The 24,778-nt window shown below is 36.0% G+C and overlaps 1 protein-coding gene across 1 annotated transcript in view; it reads left to right on the forward strand.

Moving 5' to 3' along the window:
* LOC131070262 (AP2/ERF and B3 domain-containing transcription factor RAV1) overlaps positions 1-20,111 on the forward strand; it is a 40,367-nt gene extending 20,256 nt beyond the window's left edge. The window contains exon 3 of the transcript XR_009112301.2: positions 19,516-20,111. The gene's annotated coding sequence lies outside the window, so the exon portion shown is untranslated. The remainder of the gene's footprint in view (positions 1-19,515) is intronic.
* The last annotated feature ends 4,667 nt before the right edge of the window (positions 20,112-24,778 follow it).

Here is a 24,778-nt window from a genome sequence, read left to right on the forward strand (position 1 = left end):
GCTTATATCTACCAATAAAATCAGTCACTTTTTCTTTAACACCTTGTTTACAATGCATTAAATCAATCAAAGTAACTTTAGGACTTATATTGTTTTGAAATTGTTGAATGAAAGCATTTGCAAGTTGTTCGAAAGAAGTAATAGAATAAGAAGGCAACGAGCAATACCATTGTAGGGCTTTGTCTCTTAATGTTCTAGTGAACAGTTTTGCAAGCAACCTTTGGTCATAAGCAAAATCGGTACATATTGTTTGAAAAGTCTTAACATGTGTTAGAGGATCTCCTTTACCATTATAAAGCTCCAAATGCGGAATTTCAACATGTTTAGGAGGGATAGCTTGAACAATATCAAGAGAAAGTGGGCTCGCAACGTCAAATGTGGGCACACTAAACTTAGATTGATTCATAGAGGCAATTTGTTGTTGTAAAGAAGAGACAGTTTGTGCAAGATTGTTAATGGTCGCTTCAGTCGAAGAATTCATATTGGATGTGTTAGATTGAGATGGAAGTGTGATGTTATTGAAAGAAGGTAAAGAGTAAGGTGGTGGGACCCTATGATAGTCAACCATAGGGGATGATTGGATAGGAGGAACACTACAAGGAGGAATGGAATGGTTAAATGAATTGCCCCCTTGCGTCATGTTCATTTGTGAATATGTAATAGGAACATTCATTGAAGGAATGTACGAAGAAGTTGGAAGAGGATTAATTGAAGAAGAGGGAGGATTGCCCCCATGACTAGTGATCACAGGAGGAATTTCTTGTATAGAGGTAGCCATGATGTTTGATGTAAAGGTAGGTATACTAGCAATAGGAGTAGTCAAAGGAATAGAATGATTGACTTGTGTAGGAGGTTGTGTATAACCTAAAGATTCAGCACAACTCTTCATAGGCATCATATTCGAATCCACAATATGTGCGATACCACGTAAAACATCAATTCCATTCTTATCACTTTGAAGCATGCATTTTAAACCCTCAATTAAAGGAAGAGCTTGACTATCGGGATACTCATGAGACATCCATTGGTGAAAATCATCAAATTGGTTATCCAATTTGGAAAGTTGTTCAACGGAAACTTCATGGGGAGCTTCTTCATCCTTAGGAGGATTAGAGGAATTACCCATATCCTCATTAAAAAGGCTACTCAAATTAGGTTCCATCTCCTCGGTAGTTAAACCTCGGAAGGACTTAATTCTACGGCTTCGTCTAACGGGAATAGTGTAAGTAGGGCTTACTGTTGTAAAACTCATGCACTAGAGAGAGAGAAAAGATTTTGATCTTAGAGGTAGCAATTTTCAGTAAAACCAGCCAATCTTCCAGATTTAAGCTGTTAAATACAATCACAACAGTCTCCCGAAATTTCAGAAAAAATGTCCGAGACCGTGGCGCTTGGAGTGCAACACGGTCCTTGCAACTTTTTTCGAAATTTGCAGGGATGAAAGGTATGATGATTTTAGAGATAATCTAAAAAAATTGAGGGATTTTACGATCTGTAGATAGGCCAAATTAAAGTTGCAATCTCAAAATTGAACCCTATCAAGATTGTCGAAAAATGCAAAATTTGAATTTTTGAAAAAGAGAGGGAAACTGAAATTTTGAATTTTATGATTTTAGAGGGAATGTCAAAAGCAATGCAAATTTTGAAAATTAAAAATTGACTCAATTTCACGCAAAATTCAATTTTGAAAGTGGAAATCAAAGTTGTTGTAATTAAGCACTTAATTTCAAAAGTCATAAATTGCAAGAATTTGAATAAAGCACTGAAATTTCGAATGAATGTAAACACACTTTTCAGATTTATGATAATAAAAAACGCAATTTTGACACAAAATTTTAATTTCGACAATTTTTGAATGATTAGGAGCCTTAGACCAAGCAATCGCAAGACCAACTTTGACTGTAATTTTGAAGGTGTTATAATTGATAAAATCAGCCAAAATTCTGGATTTTAGCAGAAAAACACAGTAAGATGTCGCTCCCGAAATTTCGGAAAAAGTGTCGGGGACGATGGCGCTCGGAGTGCAACACGGTCCTCGCAACTTTTTTCCAAATTTTCAGGGATGAAGGATAATGTTATTTTATTGCAGAATCCAAAGTTACAGCTGATTTGGAGATGTTTTGATCAGTGAAATTGTCGGACAAAGGTTGAATCAAGAGGGTTTCAAAAATTAGGGTTTTGACTTTTAACCACTTGATTTTCAAAATTAAAGTACAAACATGAATTGATAATTTGTAATAGAAAAGCAGATCTGAAGCAAGCATTAACAATTAAACATTTCGCAAGTTCAATGTTCAAAAACAAAATTTAGGGTTTTTATGCAATCACCTCTAAAATTTTGCAAAAGATCAAACATGGAAATGTAATCAACTTTTCAGATCTAAGCATGAAAAATCAGAAAGGATGTTCACGTCGGGTTCACCAAAATGTAAAGCGGAAAATCGCGGTCGAACCCTAGTTGTTCTCCCCTCTTCTGACTCCGAGGAGAGAGAAGGGAGGTTCGCTAGGATTCGATGGGTTTTCACTTAGGGGGAAGACTTTAAATTCAAAAGAGGGGTTGAAACTCATAAGATTCAATCCCACACAATGTAAGATTGGATGCTAAATGAATTTCAAGGGTTAGGAAAGCAAGGCTACCCTCTTTTGTAAAGAATGTGCATAGAAGAATTAAGCTAAGCATGCATAGAAAGTGACAAAGATTCGCTTATAAACTGAGTTTAGGTTATAGGATGAAGCTACGGACCTGGAATTAGCAGTAAAATGTCGATACGGCGCTGTCTTGCAAATTTGAGCAAAATTTGTCAGGACGATGGCGCCCGGCGCCACGGTCCTCCGAAAAATCCGCGAAACGAAGGGCGATCTGTTCGTCTCTGCACAAGGATTCCAGATCTTCAATCTCAGCCGCGTACCTACAACCTACACACAGAAAAGCGAAGACGATTGGGGGGTTAGGGATTAGGGGTTTGCCTTTAGGTCAAACCCCAGTTTTGGAATTAACCAAGAAATGAGCAAGTGCTGTAAATGTAAATGACTGTAATGTAAACAAATACTAATACCTTGTTCTAAGGATGTTTGTATCCTTATGTGTGAAGGTTTAGATGTTGTATGTTGTAGGTTGTATGTTGTATGTAGCATGTAGTAAGTGATCTCCTCTTCAATGGTTGAATCCTTGTCTTGAATGCAACACTTAGCCTTGAATGGAGACTTGAAATGATTGATTGCTTGAATGCTTGAGTATAGTTTCCACGCTTTGTACACATATCCTCTTCATCCCAAATGAGAGAGAAAAATGTAGTTTATATACTTGTCAATTAGGGCTGATAGACTGATTTTCCCGACCTTAGGCCGACCAGGGAAGTATATTTCCAAATTGCAATCAAAAAGACCCGATATCACTTAGGAAACCGGGCCCAAAATAGGACCCAAGGACCAGGGCGCTGGGCGCTCTGGTCCCACCTCCGGGACAGCGGGGTGCAAGGAGGTTCAGGCCAATGGTGCTTGAAAAATGCAGTTTTTGGTGTCGCGAGCAAGTTTTGGGGTGTCCATTCAGGTTGCGTGTTGCGTCGCCATCGTGAAGACCAAAATGCAGTCGAAATTGCAAGTGTCGCAATTTTAGGACGCTAAAAAGATATCGCCACCTACTTTTTGCGTGTGGATGAAATCGTAAACGCAATCACAGCATTAGGAGAAGAAGTCGAAGACACACCTCTTTTTCGAAAGTTGTTGAGAACATTGACAATGAAATTTGATCCTAAGATATCAGCAATAGAAGAAATGAAGGATTTGAAAACATTAACAAAAGATGAATTGTTTGGAATCCTCACAGCCTATGAAATGGGGAGAGAAGACAAACCATCACAAAAGGAGGTATCTTTCAAAGCATCAAAGAAGGGAAAGAACAAAAATCATACACCAAAAGAGAGTAGAAGCAGTGAATCAAATGAGGCTGAAGCTTACTTCATGACAAAGTTCAAAAAGGGCAAAGGCAAATACAAAGGCAAATTCTCTTTCAAATGTTTCAATTGTTGCAAGGTTGGGCATTATGCTTCAAAGTGTCCTCAAAATGAAAGTGATAGCAGTGAAGAGGAGAAGAAAAGCTATTCAAAGAAGAAAGGAAGGAAATACTTCAAGAAGAACTACTCAAAACATAAGAAAAGCTTCTACTCTAAGCAAAGTTCCAGTTCATCGGAGGAAAGTTCTGAAGATATGTCGAGCAGTGATGGAGAAGAGATTCTTTTTATGGCAATGAAAGTAGAAGATGACGAAGATGAGAAGGAAGAAGGACAAGAGGCTATATGTGATGAAGAAGATGTAGATCTTGAAGAAGAGTTACATTATGCATATAAACAAAATGAAAAGCTAAAAGGAAGGGTCTCAAAATATAAGACAAAATTACAAGAATCAAGCAAGCTCATTGAAGACTTAAAAATACACTTGGAGGAAGCAAAGAAGAATGAGAAGGAAATAAGGGATCAGATTAAAAGAAAAGAGGAAGGATGTAACAAATTAGAATTAGAAATTGTCTCCTTAAAACAAGACTCGGGGAAACTTAAAAAATTTGAAGACAACACCAAGAAAATGGATCGACTTCTTAAGGCACAAAGACCTACGTTCATTAAATCAGGTCTAGGACATGAAGAGGATCAAATAACAAATGCTACTAAGTCAAAAACTTTGAATGATTCATGGAAGATAGTAGAAAACAAAAGAAGGAAGAATGATGCTCACAAATCTCATCCTCCCACAAATATGTTGAAAACATCTCACATAAAGAAATCACATGTAACTAATAATTATTATCCATTCAAAGGACATTGTTTTTCATGCTATAAGTTTGGTCATAAAGCAATTGATTGTAGAAGTCATACTAGAAATATTTCTAACTTCACTCCAAAGAAATATAATTCATTTTCTCCTTTAATGAATTATGATGTAATATGTTATAAGTGTCACAATTTTGGACACACAGCCAGATTCTGCTGAACTATCTTCCCTAGTTTACCAAGAAAGGGAGATGTACCTATCAAAAGGGAGGAAACATCTAGAATGACTTGGAAGAAAAAACAAGAAGAAGAGAAAGAATCCTTATTTGTTCAAATAGCTCTTCATGCAAAGAACAAGAAGGATAGATGGTATGTAGACAATGGATGCTCAAGGCACATGACAGGGGACAAAAACAAATTCATCTCTTTTGAACCAGCAGATGAAGGATCAGTAAGGTTTGGTGATGACACAAAAAGAAAAATAAAAGGTAAAGGAACACTTAGTTTAGATTATAGAAAGACTAAAACTGAGAATGTGCTATATGTCAAAGGCTTAAAAGAAAATTTAATAAGTGTTAGCTAGCTTTGTGATCAAGGACATAGTGTGACATTTTAGTCTAAGGGATGTGAGATTAAAAAGAATGGAAGAATCATTGCAAATGCCCATAGAACTGCAAATAATTTATATATTCTAAATGAAATAAATGAAGAAACATGTAATTTTGTTCAAGAGGATGAAAAATTGCTATGGCACAAAAGGCTAGGCCACCTTAACTTTGACAATCTTGTCAAGATCAACAAAAAGGAAGCAGTAAGGGATATGCCTACAATTACAAAACCATCTAATGTCATTTGCAAACAATGTCAATTTGGGAAACAAACTCGAGTAAGTTTTAAATCCAAAGAATACTCGTCTTCAAAGCCTCTACAACTGATACATACAGACTTATGCGGACCAACTAGAACAAAAAGTTTACAAGGGGAAAGGTATTTTATGCTACTCATAGACGATTACTCTAGGATGACTTGGGTCGCCTTTCTAAAAGAAAAATCTGAAGCTCTTGCAAAATTTAAATCCTTCAAAGAGTTAGTTGAAAATGAGATGGATGTCAAAATTAAGTGTCTTAGATTAGACCGAGGAGGGGAATTCACTTCAAATGAGTTTGAAGATTTTTGCACAAAACATGGAATAAGAAGACAACTTTCAATAGCAAGAACTCCACAACAAAATGGAGTTGTTGAAAGGAAGAATAGGATAGTTCAGGAAATGGCAAGAGCTATGTTGAGTGAATCAAAGATTGCAGACACTTTTTGGAAAGAAGCAGTTCACACAGCAGTGTACATATTGAATAGAGCACAAATAAGGCAAGGCTTGTGTGTAAGGGTTATGCACAAGTGGAGGGAGTCGATTTTGAAGAAACATTTGCCTCAGCTGCTAGATTGGAAGTTATCAGAATGTTTCTAGCTCTTGCAAGTCATAAGGGTTTCAAAGTCTATCAAATGGACGTGAAATCAGCCTTTCTAAATGGCAATTTAGAAGAGGAAGTGTATATTGAACAACCCGAAGGATTTATCCTGTTAGAAGAGGAAGATTATGTATGTAGATTAAAGAAGGCACTCTATGGTCTCAAACAAGCCCCTAGAGCATGTTACTCCAGATTAGACAACTACCTTCAAACACAACGGTTTAAAAGAGGAGAAACAGATAGTAATTTGTACTTCAGATGTGAAGGTAATCATTTGCTAATTGTAGTTATTTATGTAGATGATATCATTTTTGGTGGTAGTAAGAATCAAATGTGTGAAGAATTTGCTTCTAACATGCAAAAAGAATTCGAGATGTCTATGCTTGGAGAACTTTCTTTCGTCTTGGGATTGCTGATTTCACAATCAGATGAAGGGATATTTCTCTCATAGACTAAGTATGTTAGGGAGATGTTGAAGAAATTCATAATGGAGGATTGCCATCTTGTCAGTACTCCTATGGTCACTGGTTGCAAACTTAGTAAAAATGATGAATCCCCTGATGCGAGTCAAACTCAATATAGATCCATGATTGGAAGTCTCTTATATGTAACAGCTACCAGGCCAGATATAATGCAAGTTGTTGGTGTAGCAGCATGGTATCAAGCATCAGCAAAGGAAACACATGTACAGGCAGTTAAAAGAATCTTCAAGTATTTAAAGGGTATAATGAATTTTGGATTGTGGTACCCAAAATGTGATGATTTCACTCTCAAAGCATACACAGATGCTGATTGGGCAGGTGACAAGGATGATAGCAAAAGCACCAGTGGAGGAGCCTTTTTCCTTGGCAACAACCTTGTATCCTGGTTGAGCAAAAAATAGGCTTCAATATCTCTATCTACCATAGAGGCAGAGTACATTGCAGTAGCAGCATGTTGTACGCAAGTATTGTGGATGAAACAAACCTTGCAAGATGTTAAGATTGAGTATGATCATCATATCTCTATCTATTGTGACAATACAAGTGCAATCAATATGTCAAATAATCTAGTGATGCACTCCAGGACAAAACAAATCCCTATCAAAATTCATTTCTTAAGAGACTAGGTTCTTGAGCAGCAAGTAAAGTTGGAATATGTTCCAACAAAGGAATAGTTAGCAGATATCTTTACAAAGCCTCTTCCAAAAGAGACTTTTGAGTACCTAAGGGATAAATTGGGAGTAATATCACTCTCATCCTCTCAGTAAGCACTTCGTATGAAGCTTACATTAAAAAGGGGCAAGTTACAAACAATAGAAAATCCCTTGCCATCGATGTCAAAGGGGGAGAAATTGGAGATAGGGGGAGTGTTGGTTTGAGGGGGAGCAATCTGGATTGTAAGGTTGCCATCAATGACAAAGGGGGAGATTGATGCAAGTATTGTCATTGATGTCAAATTAATTTAAAGAATGAAGCATCTAAAATGACATCATAGAAAGAATGAAAGTATCTAAAATATATCCTAGAGTTGGGTGTTGGTTTGGAAGTTTCTTGGCAAATCAGCACGATGAAGCAGAAGATTACAGTGAGCATGGTTCATATCTATATCATTATCTGAAGGCAAAAATAGAAATCAAATAAAAATTATTAATGGAAAGACTTTATAAATAATCTGATATATTTATTACTTGATATATAATATGGAAAGACTTTATAATTATCGGCAAATATATTAATATAGCGGCAAGTTTATTAAAACGAAAAAATGTTTTGATGGCGGATGTATTAACCAAGTATTTTTTATGGCACCTCATGAGCGTTAATATATTGAACAATATTGTCGGTGGCACACATTAAATTAATTAAAGCAGAGATAGATATGGAGTGGCAAAATAAAAAGTGAAAAATAAATCTCAACAGCAAAAATTATTAAACTTTGTGTTTTGTGGAACTTACTTAATACCGGCTGGGAGAAAATAATATCATAAATAAATTACATACCTTATTTTTACAATACATATTATCAAGCTTCATTAAGTTCGATGGTTTGTTTATTATGAAAAGTATTGTCTAAGGTATAGTGAAATAAGAGTTTATTAATATAAACATAAGTGTTTGGCAAACAAATACTCCCGTAAAAAGTTTATTAATAGAATTTAAAAGAAGTTATTGAAATATTGAAGGATATGAATTTTCAAACTAAAAGTCATGTTGGTTTGCAGCCGGTGGAACTAGCACATATATATATGAATTTTTAAAAATGCTTTGAGAAGGATGTTGATATGCTAGATATATATACTTTGTATAAAACTATGGATTTTTGAAAGTATACCTCACGTAGGTGAAGTAAGAGGTGTGCAAAGAGAAACATGAACAATCAGTCCTAAAAGACCATAAGTTTAGAATATAATAGTAGATATATAAACTTAGCACATGAAGATTTGAAATGAAGAGTAAGGCAAATTTATGATCAGCTTATAGAAGATTTAAGAAATAAATTGTGACATATTTGTATGAAGATGTGTATGCAGATTTAAAGAGTGTTACCATTGTCCATCATCCATTGTTACACCAACATTTTCAAGATGGAAAATTAGATTTGTGAAGAGTGAGTTGGTGCTTCCAGTGGGTTGGTGCTCACAAAACAAAGTTCATGGGTTGGTGCTTCCAGTGGGTTGGTGCTCACAAAACAAAGTTAGGGAGTTGGTGCTTCTAGTGGGTTGGTGCTCACAAAATTGTAAAAGAACATAAATATATAGCATTCATTTTCAGTGGTTTTCTCCCGCATTGGGTTTCCACTTAAATCTTTGTGTTATTGTGTTCATATGCAAAATTATTTTTAGTGATTGATTCTATTATATAAAATATTGAATTGAAAAGTTTCATTATACTAATTCATCCCCCCTCTCAGTGTAACTGTGTGCTTTTCAGTTTGTTTGTCATGAAGGCACAACAACCGGTGAGCAGAAGAAAGAGGATCTTTGATGGTCATACCAGTAAGATGAACTAAATTGGCAGTGTACCTTGGTCAATAAATAATGAAAAACTGACATAGGAATCCAAGAAGACGTGGATGTCAACAAGCATGATAGTTGGATGTCAGGTGGAGGGTTTGGATAGGTTGATGGAGTGTGAATCGACGTAAAAAATCTGCAAGCAGGTCGGGTTTTATGAGGAACCTGCAAGTCATGAAGGATGCCAGAGGATTATGACTCTAGGAAGGCAAGCTGGCAAAGTGACTGAACTGATCCTACAAGAAGATTTGATCCTCGTACCCATTTGGTGAAGCAAACAGAAAAGCCATTAATGACAAATGATAGAGAAAAGAAGAAAAGTGTGTTGAGGACCTCCAGATTTAGAAAAGCGTGTTGCATGTTGCTTGGTTGGTATTGATCATTTTCATGAAGATCTTATCCCTGAAAAGAAGATTGAATCAAATCTGATTGGGTCTGAGTTGGAGAAAGAAAAACCTAACACAACATTGTTGAATGCAGTTTTAGGCAGGAATCCAAGATTGTAAATAGAGGAGCTCGAGACAGAAAAGGATTGATGCTTGAGGAGAAGAAGAAGAGTGAAGAGAGCTTGAGTTCAAAGAAGGATCATCTTCCTTAGAATTTAATCTAAGAAAGTTGCAGAGTGAGTCAACAAAAAAACCAGTGAGAGGGTTTAACTAGCAGTGATAGAGTACAGGGAAACTATAGCAGGTCCAACAGTCGAACAAACCAGTGAGGTGTGATTGCAAGAAGGCATCCTAGTGTGACACAGTGTGTTGAGAGGCTATGAGAAAGAGAGAAGATAGGCGAAGAAGTAGAGAGAGCAATCTGTTAACTGGTAGTGTGAGATCTAGTAAATAAGAGATGACTGTTAACAAGCAGAGACTTATTTGGTCAAGTGTTGCAAAACTCATTTGTAACAAGAAGCTCTAACTATATAAAAATTGTATTTCAATATACATCACCAAGTTGGAGCTTGGTGCAAGGGTTGGTGATCCTTGGGTTGATGCTCTAAATATTTGTAATTCAGTGTTTCATTTGTGAGGTTGGATTGGAGCAATAGTCTCTAGCAGCATTTCTCACCAAGGTTTTTCCCATATTAGGTTTTTCTCGTACATTTGGTGTTGTGGGTGTTGGAATCTGATAACATTGAGAAGGGGGGAGAATCATTGTCATACCATAATGATTAATTTTAGCCTTATTAAAACATGCATACACCAACTGGTATACCAGTACATACAAAATTGAAAGAAGTAAAGCAACCAATAAGCCAATCACATAAATGAGAACCATACCACACAAAATTATATGTGGAAATCCTCAAAGAGTAAAAACCATAGTGGGATTTGTGACCCACAATATCAACCCACTGGTCATATGAAGAGATATTACAAAATATGAGGGGCCTACACTTGCAGGAAGTCTTACAGCCTAGAGCACACTGCTCAATCACAAAAGGAGCCTCACTGACTACATATAAATCCAGACTACAATCTAGAGAAGTGTTGAAATGCTAAGATAGCATCTTCTATGCTTGAATACAGTTTTAGTTTAAGCTCTGTCTTTTCCGGTGTGAAACCCTAAACCCTTTACCGTAATACCCCTTACATGAATTTCCTCACATACATAATCTCTTTGATATATTTCACATCATATTACATTAGCATATCCATAATCTCCTATTTGATGTCCATATCAAAATGATCCAATCCAATTGACCTATATACCCTATACAATTTTTATGCCTTATGTTGGCTTAAAAAGATTTATACAATATCAATTTACATGTCAGGCAGATAAAATAAATGCATAAATATTAAAACCAATTGTTGATGTTGGATCCAAGAGATTTCGACCTTTAATATTGATAACCATATTCTAAACCATGTCAGCCTGCATTGCTAGTAACCAGAGAAATCCTTTTGTCCCACTGGTACACAACTGAACCAAAACATGAAGTCGGAATACCATACCATGTTGCCATCAATGACAACATAGTGAAACCAACCAATTGAGTGTCAATTTGCAACAATGGGTTGCATTTGTGTGATTGTCCCTTTTGATATTCTCTTTTGTCTTACCGGTTTGATTGTTTAGAGCTTAGGATAACAATCGATATTCTAAGGTTGCTTTTAAAGGGAAGAGATTAGGAACCACTCATTCACCCTGCTCTTTGTGGTACATTGTGTTCAACAATTGGTATTAGAGCCTAGGTTCTCAGTTGTTTTAAAACCTTGGGTAGATTTTGGACTTAGAACACAATGGCGAGAAATGAGTATGCTTCCTCAAAAGCCCCCATGTTTGATGGATCTAACTATGCCTTCTGCAGCAGAAGAATGGAGACCTATATTTCCTCTCTTGGTTTTGATGTGTGGATGTCTATCAAGAATGGCTATATTATCCTTATTGTTCCTCCTTGTGATCCTGATGCCAAGAAGGAGCATGAGAATAATGCAAAGGCCAAACATGTTATCTTGAGCAGGTTGTCTGATAATGAACTTGTCAAGGTCATGCACTGTGCATCTGCAAAGGAGATGGGATAAAATTCAGAGGTTATTTGAAGGAGATGCAAAAGTTAAAGAGGCCAAGCTGCAAGCACTAAGAGGCCAACTTGAAGGCATTAAGATGAAGGATGATGAAAAGATTGTAGACTACCTTCACAAATTTGATGAAACTGTGAATACCATCAAAAGACTTGGGGAAGAAATTACAGATGAGATCCTTGTATAGAAGGTACTTAGGTCTCTTGCACCTAAGTATGATACACAAGTTTTTGCCATAGAAGAAGCTAAGGATCTGAAGATCTTTACAATGGATGATCTTTTTGGGTCACTAAAAGCCTATAAAATGAGAACAACCAGTGATGCATCCTTAAGGAAAGAGGCAGCATTCAACACCATCCAGAAGGGTAAAGAAGCAATTGCTCATAAAGGATCCAGTGAAGACTCTGATACAGAGGTAGAAAAATTTGCCAGAAAGCTCAAAAGAGGATCCGACAAGTATAAAGGAAAGCTACCACTCAAATATTTCAACTGTGGTAAAGTTGGACATTTTGGTGCAAAATGTCCTTATAATGCAACCCGTGGAGATGAGTCAAGAGGGTTTAGTAGATCTGCTAGCAAAAATAAAGAAATAAATGTCTACCAGCAAGGAAGAAGAGGCTACCAGAAGAAGAACAACCTCTATACTATTGAGGATGATGCCATAGATGAAGAAAGTGCATTAGAAGATGACTACCATGAGAATGACAAAAAAGTTAATCTTTTTATGGCACCTGATGAACTAGTTGGTGAAGATAAGGAAGAAGAGGATATTAAGGTTGAAGTGTATTAGAAGGAGAGCTTATAAGTGCTCTTGAGGAGCTGAGTAAAATAAGAAGAGAACTCAAGAAGCTCAAGATTGATGCAATAGATAAACAAGGTCTCTTGAAGCAATCCCTAGATGAGTCCAGTCAAGTTATATCTCACATGAAACTGGAGCTAGAAGAAACCAAAAGGATATGTGAAGTTGCATCCTCTGATCTGATGAAGAAGGAAAATGAGCATCAAGATCTGGAAGTAGAAATAGTGAAGCTCAGAAAGGAACTTGAAGAAATTAAAGAAGAAATTAAAGTATGAAGCAAATATGAAGGAAACATCGAAGCCTTAGACAAGATGTTGAGCAAACAGAAGCAACCCAAAGATATCAGTGGCTTAGGATTTGAAGAAGGTCAAAATTCAAATAGATATCGGTGGCTTACGATTGATATTAAGTTGTCATTGATGTCAACTGGTTTGGCAAGGTCACTGGTAAGTAAGAAGTTGTAACCGGTATGATGGCAATACACATGAGAGTGAGAAGACAGAAGGAAGGCTACCAGGTACACATGACTTGTGTCATCTACCAGTAAGGAATAAACAAAGATGAAGGTTGTTTATTTGTTATGAAGGCACAACAACCAGTGAGCGGAATAGAGAGGATGTTTGATGGTCATATCGGTAAGATGAACTGAACTGATAGTCTTCCTTGGTCAACAAATAATGTCAAACTGACATAGGAATCCAAGAAGAGGTAGATGTCGACAAGCATGACAGCTGGATGCCAGGTGGAGGGTTTGCACAGGTCGGTGGAGTGTGCATTGACGTAACTAATCAGCAAGCAAGTCGACTTTTATGAGGAGCTCGCAAGTCACAACAGATGCTAGAGGATTGCGGCTTGAAGAAGGCAAGCTAGAAAAGTGACTGAACTGATCCTGCAAGAAGATTTGATCCTCGTACCCATTTGGTGAAGTAAATGACAAATCCATTAATGGCAAATGATAGAGAGAAGTAGAAACATGTGTTGCAAACCTCCAAATTTTGAAAACACACATTGGAATGCGAAGCTTGGCTAGTATTGATCATTTTCATGAAGATAATATCGCTGAAAAAGAAGATTGAATAAAATCTGATTGGGTTGGAGTTGGAGAAAGAAAAACCTAACATGACATTGTTGAATACGATTTTAGGTGGGAATCCAAGATTATAATAGAGGAGCTCGAGATAGAAAAGGATTGACTCTTAAGGAGAAGAAGAAGAGTGAAGAGAACTTGAGTGCATAGAAGGATCATATCCCTTAGAATTTATTTTAAGAAAGTTGCAAAGCGAGTCAACAAGAAAAATGGTGAGAGGGTTTAACCGGTAGTGATAGATTACTGGTAAACTATAGCACATCCAATAGTCGAGCTAACCGATGATATGTGATTGGTCAAGAAGGCATCCCAGAGTGATGTAGTGTGTTGAGAGGTTGTGAGAAAGAGAGAAGAGAGGCCAAGAAGTAGAGAGAGCAATCTGTTAACCGGTAGTGTGAGATCTAGTAAAGAAGAGAAGACTGTTAACCGATAGAGACCTATTTGATCAAGTGTTGCAGAACTCATTTGCAGCAAGAAGTTGTATCAAAATGGTATTTCAATATATATCACCAAGTTGTAGCTTGGTATAGGGGTTGGTGCTCCTTGGGTTAGTGCCCTAAATTAGAAGGGGTTGGTGCTCCTTGGGTTGGTGCCCTAAATCTTTGTAATTCAGTGTTTCATTTGTGAGGATCGATTGGAGTAGTAGTCTCCAGGAACATTTCTCACCGAGGTTTTTCCCATATTGGGTTTTCCTCATACATCTGGTGTTGTGGGTTGCATTTGTGTGATTGTCCATTTTTAAATTTTCTTTTGTCTTACCAGTTTGATTGTTTAGAGCTTAGGATAACAATCGGCATTCTGAGATTTCTTTAAAAGGGAAGATATTAGGAGCCACCTATTCACCCCCCTCTCAGTGGTACATTGTGTTCAACAAATCCTACTAGATATCATCGACACATTCCTATCCCAAAACTGATGCTTCTAAATCCCTATAAAGAATGGAATACCTAGATATTTACATGAAAAAGAGCCAATAGAAAAACCCTAAAATATAATTAACCCATTATGAACAAGAGGGGAGACATTCATGAAGAAGCTTTTTTGTTTTTCCACATTTACTAATTGACCAAAAGCACAAACATACTCATCAACGATAGATTTGATAACTCTTGATTCTCTAATATAAGCTTGACCAAATAAAAATGTACCATCAAAAAATAAATAATGTCTATAAAAGGAGGTCCATATTAGAAATCATAACACCGCTCCAATTACCAATAGAGGAAGCAACCTTAATAGCCCCACTAAGCCCTTAAACCATCAAAATAAACAGAAAAGGTGATAAAGGATCCCCTTTACTCACAGCCGTAGAAGATTCAAAAAAGCCACAAGGGGTCCCATTAACAATAACATGAAACTAAGCAGTAGATATACAAGCAGAAATCTACCTAACCCATTTTCGAAAGAACCCAAACCATTTATAACCTCAACCAAGAAAACCCAATTCATCCTATCATATTCCTTCATCATATCCAACTAAAGAACCATAGAAGAAACCCTCTTATTCATAACAAAATGCAGTAGTTCATGAGAAAGGATAGATCGCTTTGGTGTTTCCCTACCATGCACAAAGCCCCCTTCCTCATCTGATGCAATTTTTAGAATTATAAGTGCCAACCTTCTAGAAATAGCCTCAGTGAATATCTTGTAAATATTATTGCATAAATAAATTAGCTTGAATTCAGCATAAGATTGAAGATTATCCAATTTCGGAATGATCACAATAAAAATATTATTTAGTTCTCTAAGCATACACCCGTTGCACCTATATTCGTCTAGAGCTAAAAAGTTGTCAATTCCCAATGTCCCAGCACTTCTGAAAAAATAGGGTTGTAAAGCCATCAAGAGTAGGGAATTTATCAAGGGCCATTGAAAATACCAAATCCCTTAAATCTTATAAATAAAACTTAGCCAACAAGATTTTGTTATCTTCCTAAGACACACAGTGATGGATTGCACTCAATAAATGATCACTCAACATAGTAGTCTTTGCAGTTAGGAGCTTCTCAAAAAAATTAATAGCCTCAAAGCTAATATCATTTTTCTCTACCAACACAATACCATTTTCATTTTGGATTGAAGTAATCTAGTCTCTCTATCTCCTCTACTTAGTACATGCATGAAAAAATCTAGTGTTCCTATCACCCTCTTTCAACCAAACCTCCCTAAACTTTGATTTCCAATAAAGATCTTCCATGTAAAGAACTTCCCAAAGATGAGTAGTAAGATGCTTCCACAATTGAAGAGAAGAATAATCCATACTTTGCCTAATTATAACCTCACTTAGATCACCCAACTCTCTTTCAAGTTTAGGGTTTTCCTCAAAGACATTTTTAAAATGTATCTTATTCCACTCTTTGATCTTAGATTTAAAAAACTGAATATTTTTAAGAATTTAGAACATCCTAGAACCCATAATAAAAGGGGAATTTTCCCACCAATTCTTGAGCATAGGCATAAATGAATAGTCATGAAACCACATCACTTCAAACTTAAATGGAACCTTCATAAGATCACTATCCTATAGAATCGTTAGTTGCATAAGAAAATGGTCTGAACTAGGATTTGTTAAGATAGACGCAAGCACATCTGAATCCCCAGACAACCAATTATCCAAAATTAAAAACCTATCAAGACTTTTAGTAATCTGATTGAAACCTAGTCTTTTATTAGGCCAAGTAAAAGTACGCTATTTCAGAATACAATCCAAAAGATTGTTGGATGCCACAAAACCATTAAATTCATCAATCACTTTTTTAGGAGGAATAATACACCCTATTTTCTCAAACAAATCCAAAATTGCATTAAAATCACCTCTGAGGATCCTCCATTTATCTCTTAAAGGATGAGAGACCAAAGATAAATCATCCCACAACCGCTTCTTATCTTGATAATTTACTCGCTCATACACATTAAACAACCACAAATTATAATCTGAAACCCTACTCTTACCAAGCACTAACATCTAATTACCATCTAAGGAAACCAACCTTACCTCAACAATCCTATCATTCCAAAGAATAGCAAGCCTCCTTGACGCACCTATAGAGGAATGGAAATCAAACCTCCAAAGTTTCCAAGCCTCAAACAGAGAGGCAACCATAGAAGAAGACACTTTTGGTCTCTTGAAGCATCACAATATCAAAACCTAATACATCTAACTGACACTTAATCAAGCATCATTGTTAGGGGCATTTAAACCCCTAACATTCCACAAAATGACCTTCATTGCACTCGAGGGAAGGCCTCACCTCCCATCTTCTTCTAAGTTTTGGCCTAGGATAAAGGAAACCCCACAATAAACTCCCCCTACAACTTTTGCTTAGTATAAATAGACCTTGTCAATGGAGGGCTAAACTTCTTCTTTTTCTTAAAAGATCCTCTTGATCAAAACAAGGTAGATTGAATTCCAACCACTATCTATTGTTCAGTTTTAAAAGATTTTGGGTTTCTACCCCTACTCGAAGGAGACACAAAGGGAGACATAGGAGACAATGGAGTCTACATTATGGGACAATATCACCCACCCCTCCCCTCCCGCCCCACAATAATTCTCAACATCTTTCGGGTCAAGATGTTCTAGCGGTGGAACAAAGAAAGGGTTCTTAGAAGGCTATATACAAACAACTTTTTGAAGCCTACTTCTTCTCGATCAAAATTCTTAATAACCTTATCTGGTAAATCATCAGGAAAACCATCCTTCAAAGCCCCACAAGATTTTGGATATCACTAATTAATTGGTTATTGTCCAAACTCCTCCATTCAATACCTTACCAAAATTAAATTGATCAGGAATATTCTGAGTAGGAGAAATAAAACCCTTCCAATTGTACTCATTCAAAACCTTACCAAAAGGAAATTTTTGAGGAATATCCTGAGTAGGATCAATAAAACCCTCCCCATTAGACATAGTAACACAATCATTTGTCAAAACAACCTTAGCCACCACAACCAGGGGGATCACCTGATTCTTCAAAAGAATGTAACAATTGATCCTCAAGGCTAGGGTTATCCTTTGCCTTATCATGAATCAAGTTCTGAGTAGGAGGCTCTATACCACCCTATATCAGATGAGAGAACTCATTCTTAAAATGAAAAAATAAATTAGCATCAAACACAATCTTAATATACTTAAAAATGCTATATCTTTTTCAATAGTCTGACACTAAGAACCATCCTTGGATTAAATGTTAAAAGAATGTCAAAAAGCCTTCCCAGATTCAAATAAAACACATCTTAACATTGAAATCATTGTCCACCATAGAGCCATCAGACATCAAACAAGACCTAAAAGAATTCCCCATAACGCTAAGGATGTCTAGATCTAAAAATTCAAAAGGCAGATTTGGAAGAGAAAACCACATTGGTTTTTTATCTAACAGATCATGCATGGAGAGAAAAAAAGGACACTAACGAAACACAAAAATCAAATTATGCTTAAACTAGTAAAAAGAGTGCTCTAAAACCTTATATTTTTCTTCCTCTGAGTCAAAAAATATAACGAAGGTATTAGAATATAGCACCCAACAAAAAAGAGCTTTAATCCAATTCAATTGAATGCATTGATGAAGCTAAGACAAAGAGATTGACTCCCCCTAGATCTAAAAAAGAATCATAAAAGAATGAAGGTCTTGGGATTTGCAGCTTAAATGATCACCTTCAACATCAATCAAAGATACAAGAACCAAAACCTTTGCAGACAGTTATTTCTCCTCCTTGCACCCTTGCAAATTAGGACTAATATTTGCCTTTAGAGCCATCTTCAATTTCAATTTTTCCCTAGATCTCCCATCCCCACTAGGCTGTGATCATTTTGATCTATTTGGGGAATGCATTTTCTGTGCTATCTCTTCCTCTAAAAATACCTAGAGAAATGCCAAACCCCTTTAAAATACCTTGAACAAGGACCACCAAAACCACAAGACGATCATGATGTCAAATCTTCCTTTAGAGCTTTTTCCACCGAACACCCATTCACAAAAATCAACTATAGAGTATGATCACCACCAAAAGATTTGATAGGTGGAGGGGGGTCTACTAACATAGAATCATACCTGTCCTTCATAATTGCCAAAATTAGGAATTCTAAATATTTTTCCTTGTTCAGGTAATTTTGAACATCGTAGGCCATCATCATATCTTTCTTTCATGCAAACAAGGTATCCATACCTTACTCCTTGTGGAATTTGAACTTGGGACCCCTTCTTTCAAGAACTCAATTTTTCTACCACTAGGCTAACATAGATAATATGTAAGATTTTGTTGGGTAGTGATGCAAGCATGCAATTGGAAACAGAATTAGTAATGCCAAGAATTTAATTGAAGTTTCTAGATATGGATTATAAATTACATTGTTAGTTGTTTTGATAAATTTTCATAGATGGCAACTTTATGTTTTAGAAGTTTCTTTATAGATAATGCAGTGAACTATTGTGTTTTCAAATGCTGCAACCTCTATAAAATACTACCTTCTTGTATTGTTTATGTAGATCAAAATGTAACCTCTAATTAGAGGTAAACCATGATATAATTATTTTGAATAAATAAAATTTTATTGTTTCTTAATTTGAATTTGTGTTTTATATCTGATTTTAATTCTAAAAAGTGGTATAAGAGTGGGTCTGGGCTTAACTCCCTCATGAGAGGGCCTTGGATTATGCGTGTGATCTTATAAGACTTTGTTGGGTGTGTTTGTGAGATTAGATCATATATTTATCCCATTTAGAGAAGTTATTTGAATGTTAGGATAATGGGAGATCTTACTCTCAAACGAGTAAGGTTCTTGGTGTTTAATTGTTGCACTAAGAGGTTCATGTAAGGAACATGTGTGAGCAATTTAATATCTGCATTGACAAAATTATTGAAAGTGTGAAAAATGAGCAGAAGAAAGTGTGAAGAGTGTCGAAGAAAGGGATGCATAAGTCATGGTTAGGAGCCATGCCACTGGTCTGTGTGAGAGGTGATTGAATACAAGGTGTTATGAGATGACCTCACCCACATTCAAAATGTGGTCTTCATATGGCAGAAGTCTACATATGAGGTAGATAGTGTTCCAAGAAATACAGCATTAGATGAGACCCTTTTGGCAAATTTATGGCTGCCAATAAAGAAATGGTTGTCAAATTGAGATTGAAGCCCAATTTTGTTTAACATTGGCATAGATCCTTTTATAGTGTGCAATAACAATCAATAAGAACAATTATGTGCAGATGAAGTGTCATGAGTTTTCTCTTTGTTAGAGAAAGGAGGGGAAAACCTTGTGATCTCTCATGAAGGAGAGAAATTGCTACTTCTTTAATATGTGTACCTTGTTGGTCTATAAGACCTAGTATAATAGTAATGGCAATTTTACACACTTAGTTGCAAAGATTCAATTTGTGAATCTTCTTAGCATCAAGGGGGAGTATGTTGGATAGTGATGCATGCATGCAACTGGAAATGGAATCAGTAATGTCAAGAATGAAATTGGAGTTTCTAGAGATGGATTCTAAATTAAACTTTTAGTGATTTTGGTAAATTTTTATAGATGGCAACTTCGTGTTTGAGAAGTTTATTTATTGGTGATGCAATGAACTGTTTGTTCTATTTTTAGAGGCTGCAACCTCTATAAAATACTGTCTTCTTGTATTATTTATGTAATAGATATTGAATAAATAAAATTTATGTGATAAATTCAATTTATCTGATTTTAAATCTACAGATTTATTGTGCACTCAATTCTATTAAAGAGATAAAGACATCTCCTAATTTTTTAAACGACAATTTATTTACCTTTTGGCTGCACTGTTCGTGCCAATTATGGCCGACAACAAGGTACAGATATGTTCCTGGCCTCTCCAACATATTTTCTACGAAATTAGAGGATAAACAGTCTTTACTTTAAATTTTAGCCACAATAAGAGGAAGTTCATAATTTATTAAAAACCATCGAAGAGTCTTAAACTGCTTTTCAAACTAATTGAGTGTTTTGGCAAAAAGAAGATTTCATCAGACATCAATTATCATCACAACATTCACTGATCTTTTCTGATATAAATGTCAGAATCGATAACATAGACTTGGCAACCTGAGTTTACTTTCACTCTGTACTATTCCTTTAGTTAACTTTTTAATAGAACGCTTCGATAAAAACTTATCACAGCGTTATACCTGTAAGAAAATATAGCAATTACTCTCAATATATTCTATAAAATGAATCGCAAAACATTTTTTTGCCCTTAATCCATTGGAGCCAATCAAAGGACTATTCATAGGAAAAACATTAAGAATCAGTGAGTATCTGCTTATGAAGGTTGTTGTATTCTTAGATATCATAAAGATGTAGGAGAGTTAGGCGAAGATCTATTCCTGGTACCAATGCTTTGAGGAAATGTAACGTGTAAAGAATTATGAAATGCCTTTCTTTACACTTGCCTCTATATTACAGACCCTCTGATAACAATGTACTAGTTTGATTCTATGTTCAGTTCTGAAGACTTCGTCCATGCCGAAACACTACGGAAATAGATACTAATTTTGAAATTGAAACACTTTGATGCAGAGCATTCCAGGGAGCATACGAATTCCTCAATAAGAAACAACTGTTTACTTTAATTCATTTGTTTGTTTGTAGGATTTCATTATTAGTTTGTTGCATAAGAATTCCTTAGGCTTTTCCATATTTTGTATTCTATGTACGCAGTTATAAGATAATTTTTTACCATAATGAAGGATTCCTTATCCATGTATAATGAGAAATGAATGAACAAAATACTATAATTATGTCTATGGAGTTACTATGGCTTGATCACTATCAAAGTTATAATTTTCCCTATGGGAGATTGTGGTAATAATGGATCATATGTAAAGATTTAACGAAGCCAAAGGGATAAACATTGAGTGTTATAAGGATTTCTTTTTATTCTCAACGCGTTGATTAAAGAAGCTTACATTAACATGCCAACCACATTTTTCATTAAGCATTGAACTTTATGCAACCACAAAGTTGACATTGGTCAGTTTGGAGGTAAGAGATATAGACTTACGTTTGCTTGACCACTATCAAAGTTATAATTTTCCCTCTGGTATGATACTTGGGAGATTGTGGTAACAATGGATCATATGTAAAGATTTAACGAAGCCAAAGGGATAAACATAGAGTGTTATAAGGATTTCTTTTTATTCTCACCGCGTTGATCAAAGAAGGTTACATTAACATGCCAACCACATGTTTCATTTATCTTTGAACTTTATGCAACTACAAAGTTGACATTGGTTAGTTTAGATGTAAATGATTGTTGTATATTTGTGATTGGACGGGAGGAAGAAGGAGCAACAAGGAAAAATTGGAGTTAGAGAACTAGAGGTCTAATTATGAGCACAAGGATGAGGCTTTAGGAGGGAATTTGATGGAGACGATTTGTAAAACACACAAAGTATTGAACCACTTAATTGAAATAGTTTTCCTTAGTAATAATGAAAAGGATTTGTGACTTAGATTTACTAAGCCAATTGTCACAAGTTATAATCTAATGAGTATCAAATCAAAAAAGTTTCTTTTTTATTCTTATAAATGATACAGTTATACTTCGGAGGGTCCTCAAAGAGAACAATCTAGATCATGTAGCAAGAGTAACACAATGGAAGCAACATCACAGAACATCAAAAATCCAAAATCAGACATCCACATCATCATATATTCATCATAGAACATCCAATAACATTTGGGTTACATGCAGGCTAACATACTCAGTTACAGATTACATCCCAGAATACAATTTATCTGGATCTCCAAAGGTATCCAAATTGCAAATTGTACATCATTATCATTAGATATCTGCACTATCTCCCAAAGTATCACATACAATGATATATACCATCTGAAACACATCCGGGTTGGCCATAAAAGATTACATTTACCAAGGAAAATGAAACATGTAAGATAGGTCGGCCCCATAACGTGAAGATCTCATCTGCCAAGGTCAAACAAGAAGTGTTGACCACATAGGAAGGTCAGGCAAGGGCCAAAGAAAATCGTGTGTGGTGCCAAATAGATCCAAAAGTCAAGAAATTACTCCACACGAGAAAAAATCCCCAACATAGATGATAAGCTGAAAACTGCTCTGGAACCAAGAAATAGACACTCCTGAAGCAATAACTTGCTAGAAAAGAATCCAAATGAACTAGAAATATGGAATGATGAATAAGAACAAGCTTGGAATCCATGAATCTGATCGGCAATAGAAAAGGGACAAGTACCAGAGAATTCCGAAAGTAACACAGAAACTGCAACACAGATCAAGAACAAACTGAAAAGGAAATATATTTTTGGTTGATGGAAGATTGCTCATTGATCTGGGATGCTCTCGCATCAGACACCTGGGGTAGAAAAAAAGATGTTCAATTAGAGGCAACTCATGAATATCGAAAAGGATTCAGAATATAGACCCCATGCTCTTATTTGATCCAAATGTCTTCTTTGTCTACAGAGTTCTTCCTCCTTACCTCTTTCGATAACTTAGATGAATTCCCAAACCTCTTTTCCTCTTCTCCCCTTTTTCCTTGCTTCATACCTGCACATTGTCTTTTATTACCAACCTATTTACTCCACAAATCTGATCTATTTCTTCCACCGAATCTCTTCTTATCTCCCTCCACAACTCTAACTTCACTCTACCTCCACAACTCTAACTTCACTGCCATCCAATACCATCTTGATAACAAACCTATCCACAAGACCCTTCTTCAAATCCATGCTATCATCCAGTATAACTTTTGCATCCTGCTTTTTGGCATTTCAACTCTTCACAAGAATCAAGTTATTCACCTCCTTCTCTTTCTCCTTCAAAGAAGCCAAAGTAAATAGCTAGCCATCCTTCTCAATAGTGACCAGTTTTCTTGTACAATCATAGATAGCTCCTATATCATACTACCAAGGTCTAGCCAACAAAACATGACAAGCACTCATAGATAAAATATTACACAAGACTTCATCTTTGAAAGGTCCGATGTTAAAATTCACCAAGCATTTCTCTCTCACCTCTACCTTATGATCATCTTGTAACCAACTCACCTTGTACGGACAAGGATGCTCAACCCTCTTCAACCCAATATTTTCAACCATCTCCTCTAATACCAAATTTTCAGTACTTCCAGTATCCACACTAGCCTTATAACACTTACCTCTTGATTTTCATACAATCTGGAAAAGATCCTTCCTTTGTGTAGGTCTAGTTTCTTCTTTGCTCTGCTCCACCAAGACTCTTCTTAAAATAAGGGGTTCATCCTGATCTGGTGCTATCATGCTCTCATCTACAGCTTTAGTATCTAGTTCCTCACGTTCTATTAAATTCCTTTCCATTCCTTTATCAGTCCTCAAGGAACACTCATAAGATATGTGTTTGGTTTCCCCACACTTGAAACATTTGTCCATGAATTCCCTACTGCTACTGCTATTCCCTTTCCTTTGTGTCTTTTCATCTGCCTCCTTACTCCATTTAGATCTTGACTCATATTCAGTAATCTGCTTCTACATACTACCACTCATCTACCCCCTATTTACTACATATCTTTGTCTCCCCTTAGAGTTATTTTGTTGTCTTCGTTTCACTTTATCTTCAGCCTTGAAAGCATATTGGTAAGCCTCCTCTAGTGTAGTAATCTTCAACATACTCATCCCATCTTGAAAGTTTAATCCAACTCCATTTATGTATCTCAACACCTTCTCTCTATCCATCTCTCTATGTCCTGATCTGATCATCACCTTGTAGAATTCCTTAGTATACTCTTTCACAGTCATGTTCCACTACTTCAAGTTCTGCAACTTCTTAAACAATTCAAACTCATAGTCTCCTGGAATTAATTTAGCCTTCAATCTTGCAACCATATATATCCACTAGGTGATTTTCATCTCACCATTATCCACTCTTTCTACCATAAAGCAACATGTCCTTTCAATTTATTTTTTTCTAACCTAACCCTTTATGGATCTCTAATATCCTCAAACTCAAAGTAGTTGTCCAATTCTCTGATCTAGTCTATTAGGTCTTCCAGATTCAATGTACCCAAAAAAGTTAGAAACCTCCACTTTATGAACTATACTCACTTGTGCCACTTCTCTAAGGAATCTTTCTTCCCTTTCATCTTTTGTTCCTTCATCCTCTTCAAC

Source organism: Cryptomeria japonica, chromosome 1 (genome assembly GCF_030272615.1).
Source record: "Cryptomeria japonica chromosome 1, Sugi_1.0, whole genome shotgun sequence".
Taxonomy (NCBI): domain Eukaryota; kingdom Viridiplantae; phylum Streptophyta; class Pinopsida; order Cupressales; family Cupressaceae; genus Cryptomeria; species Cryptomeria japonica.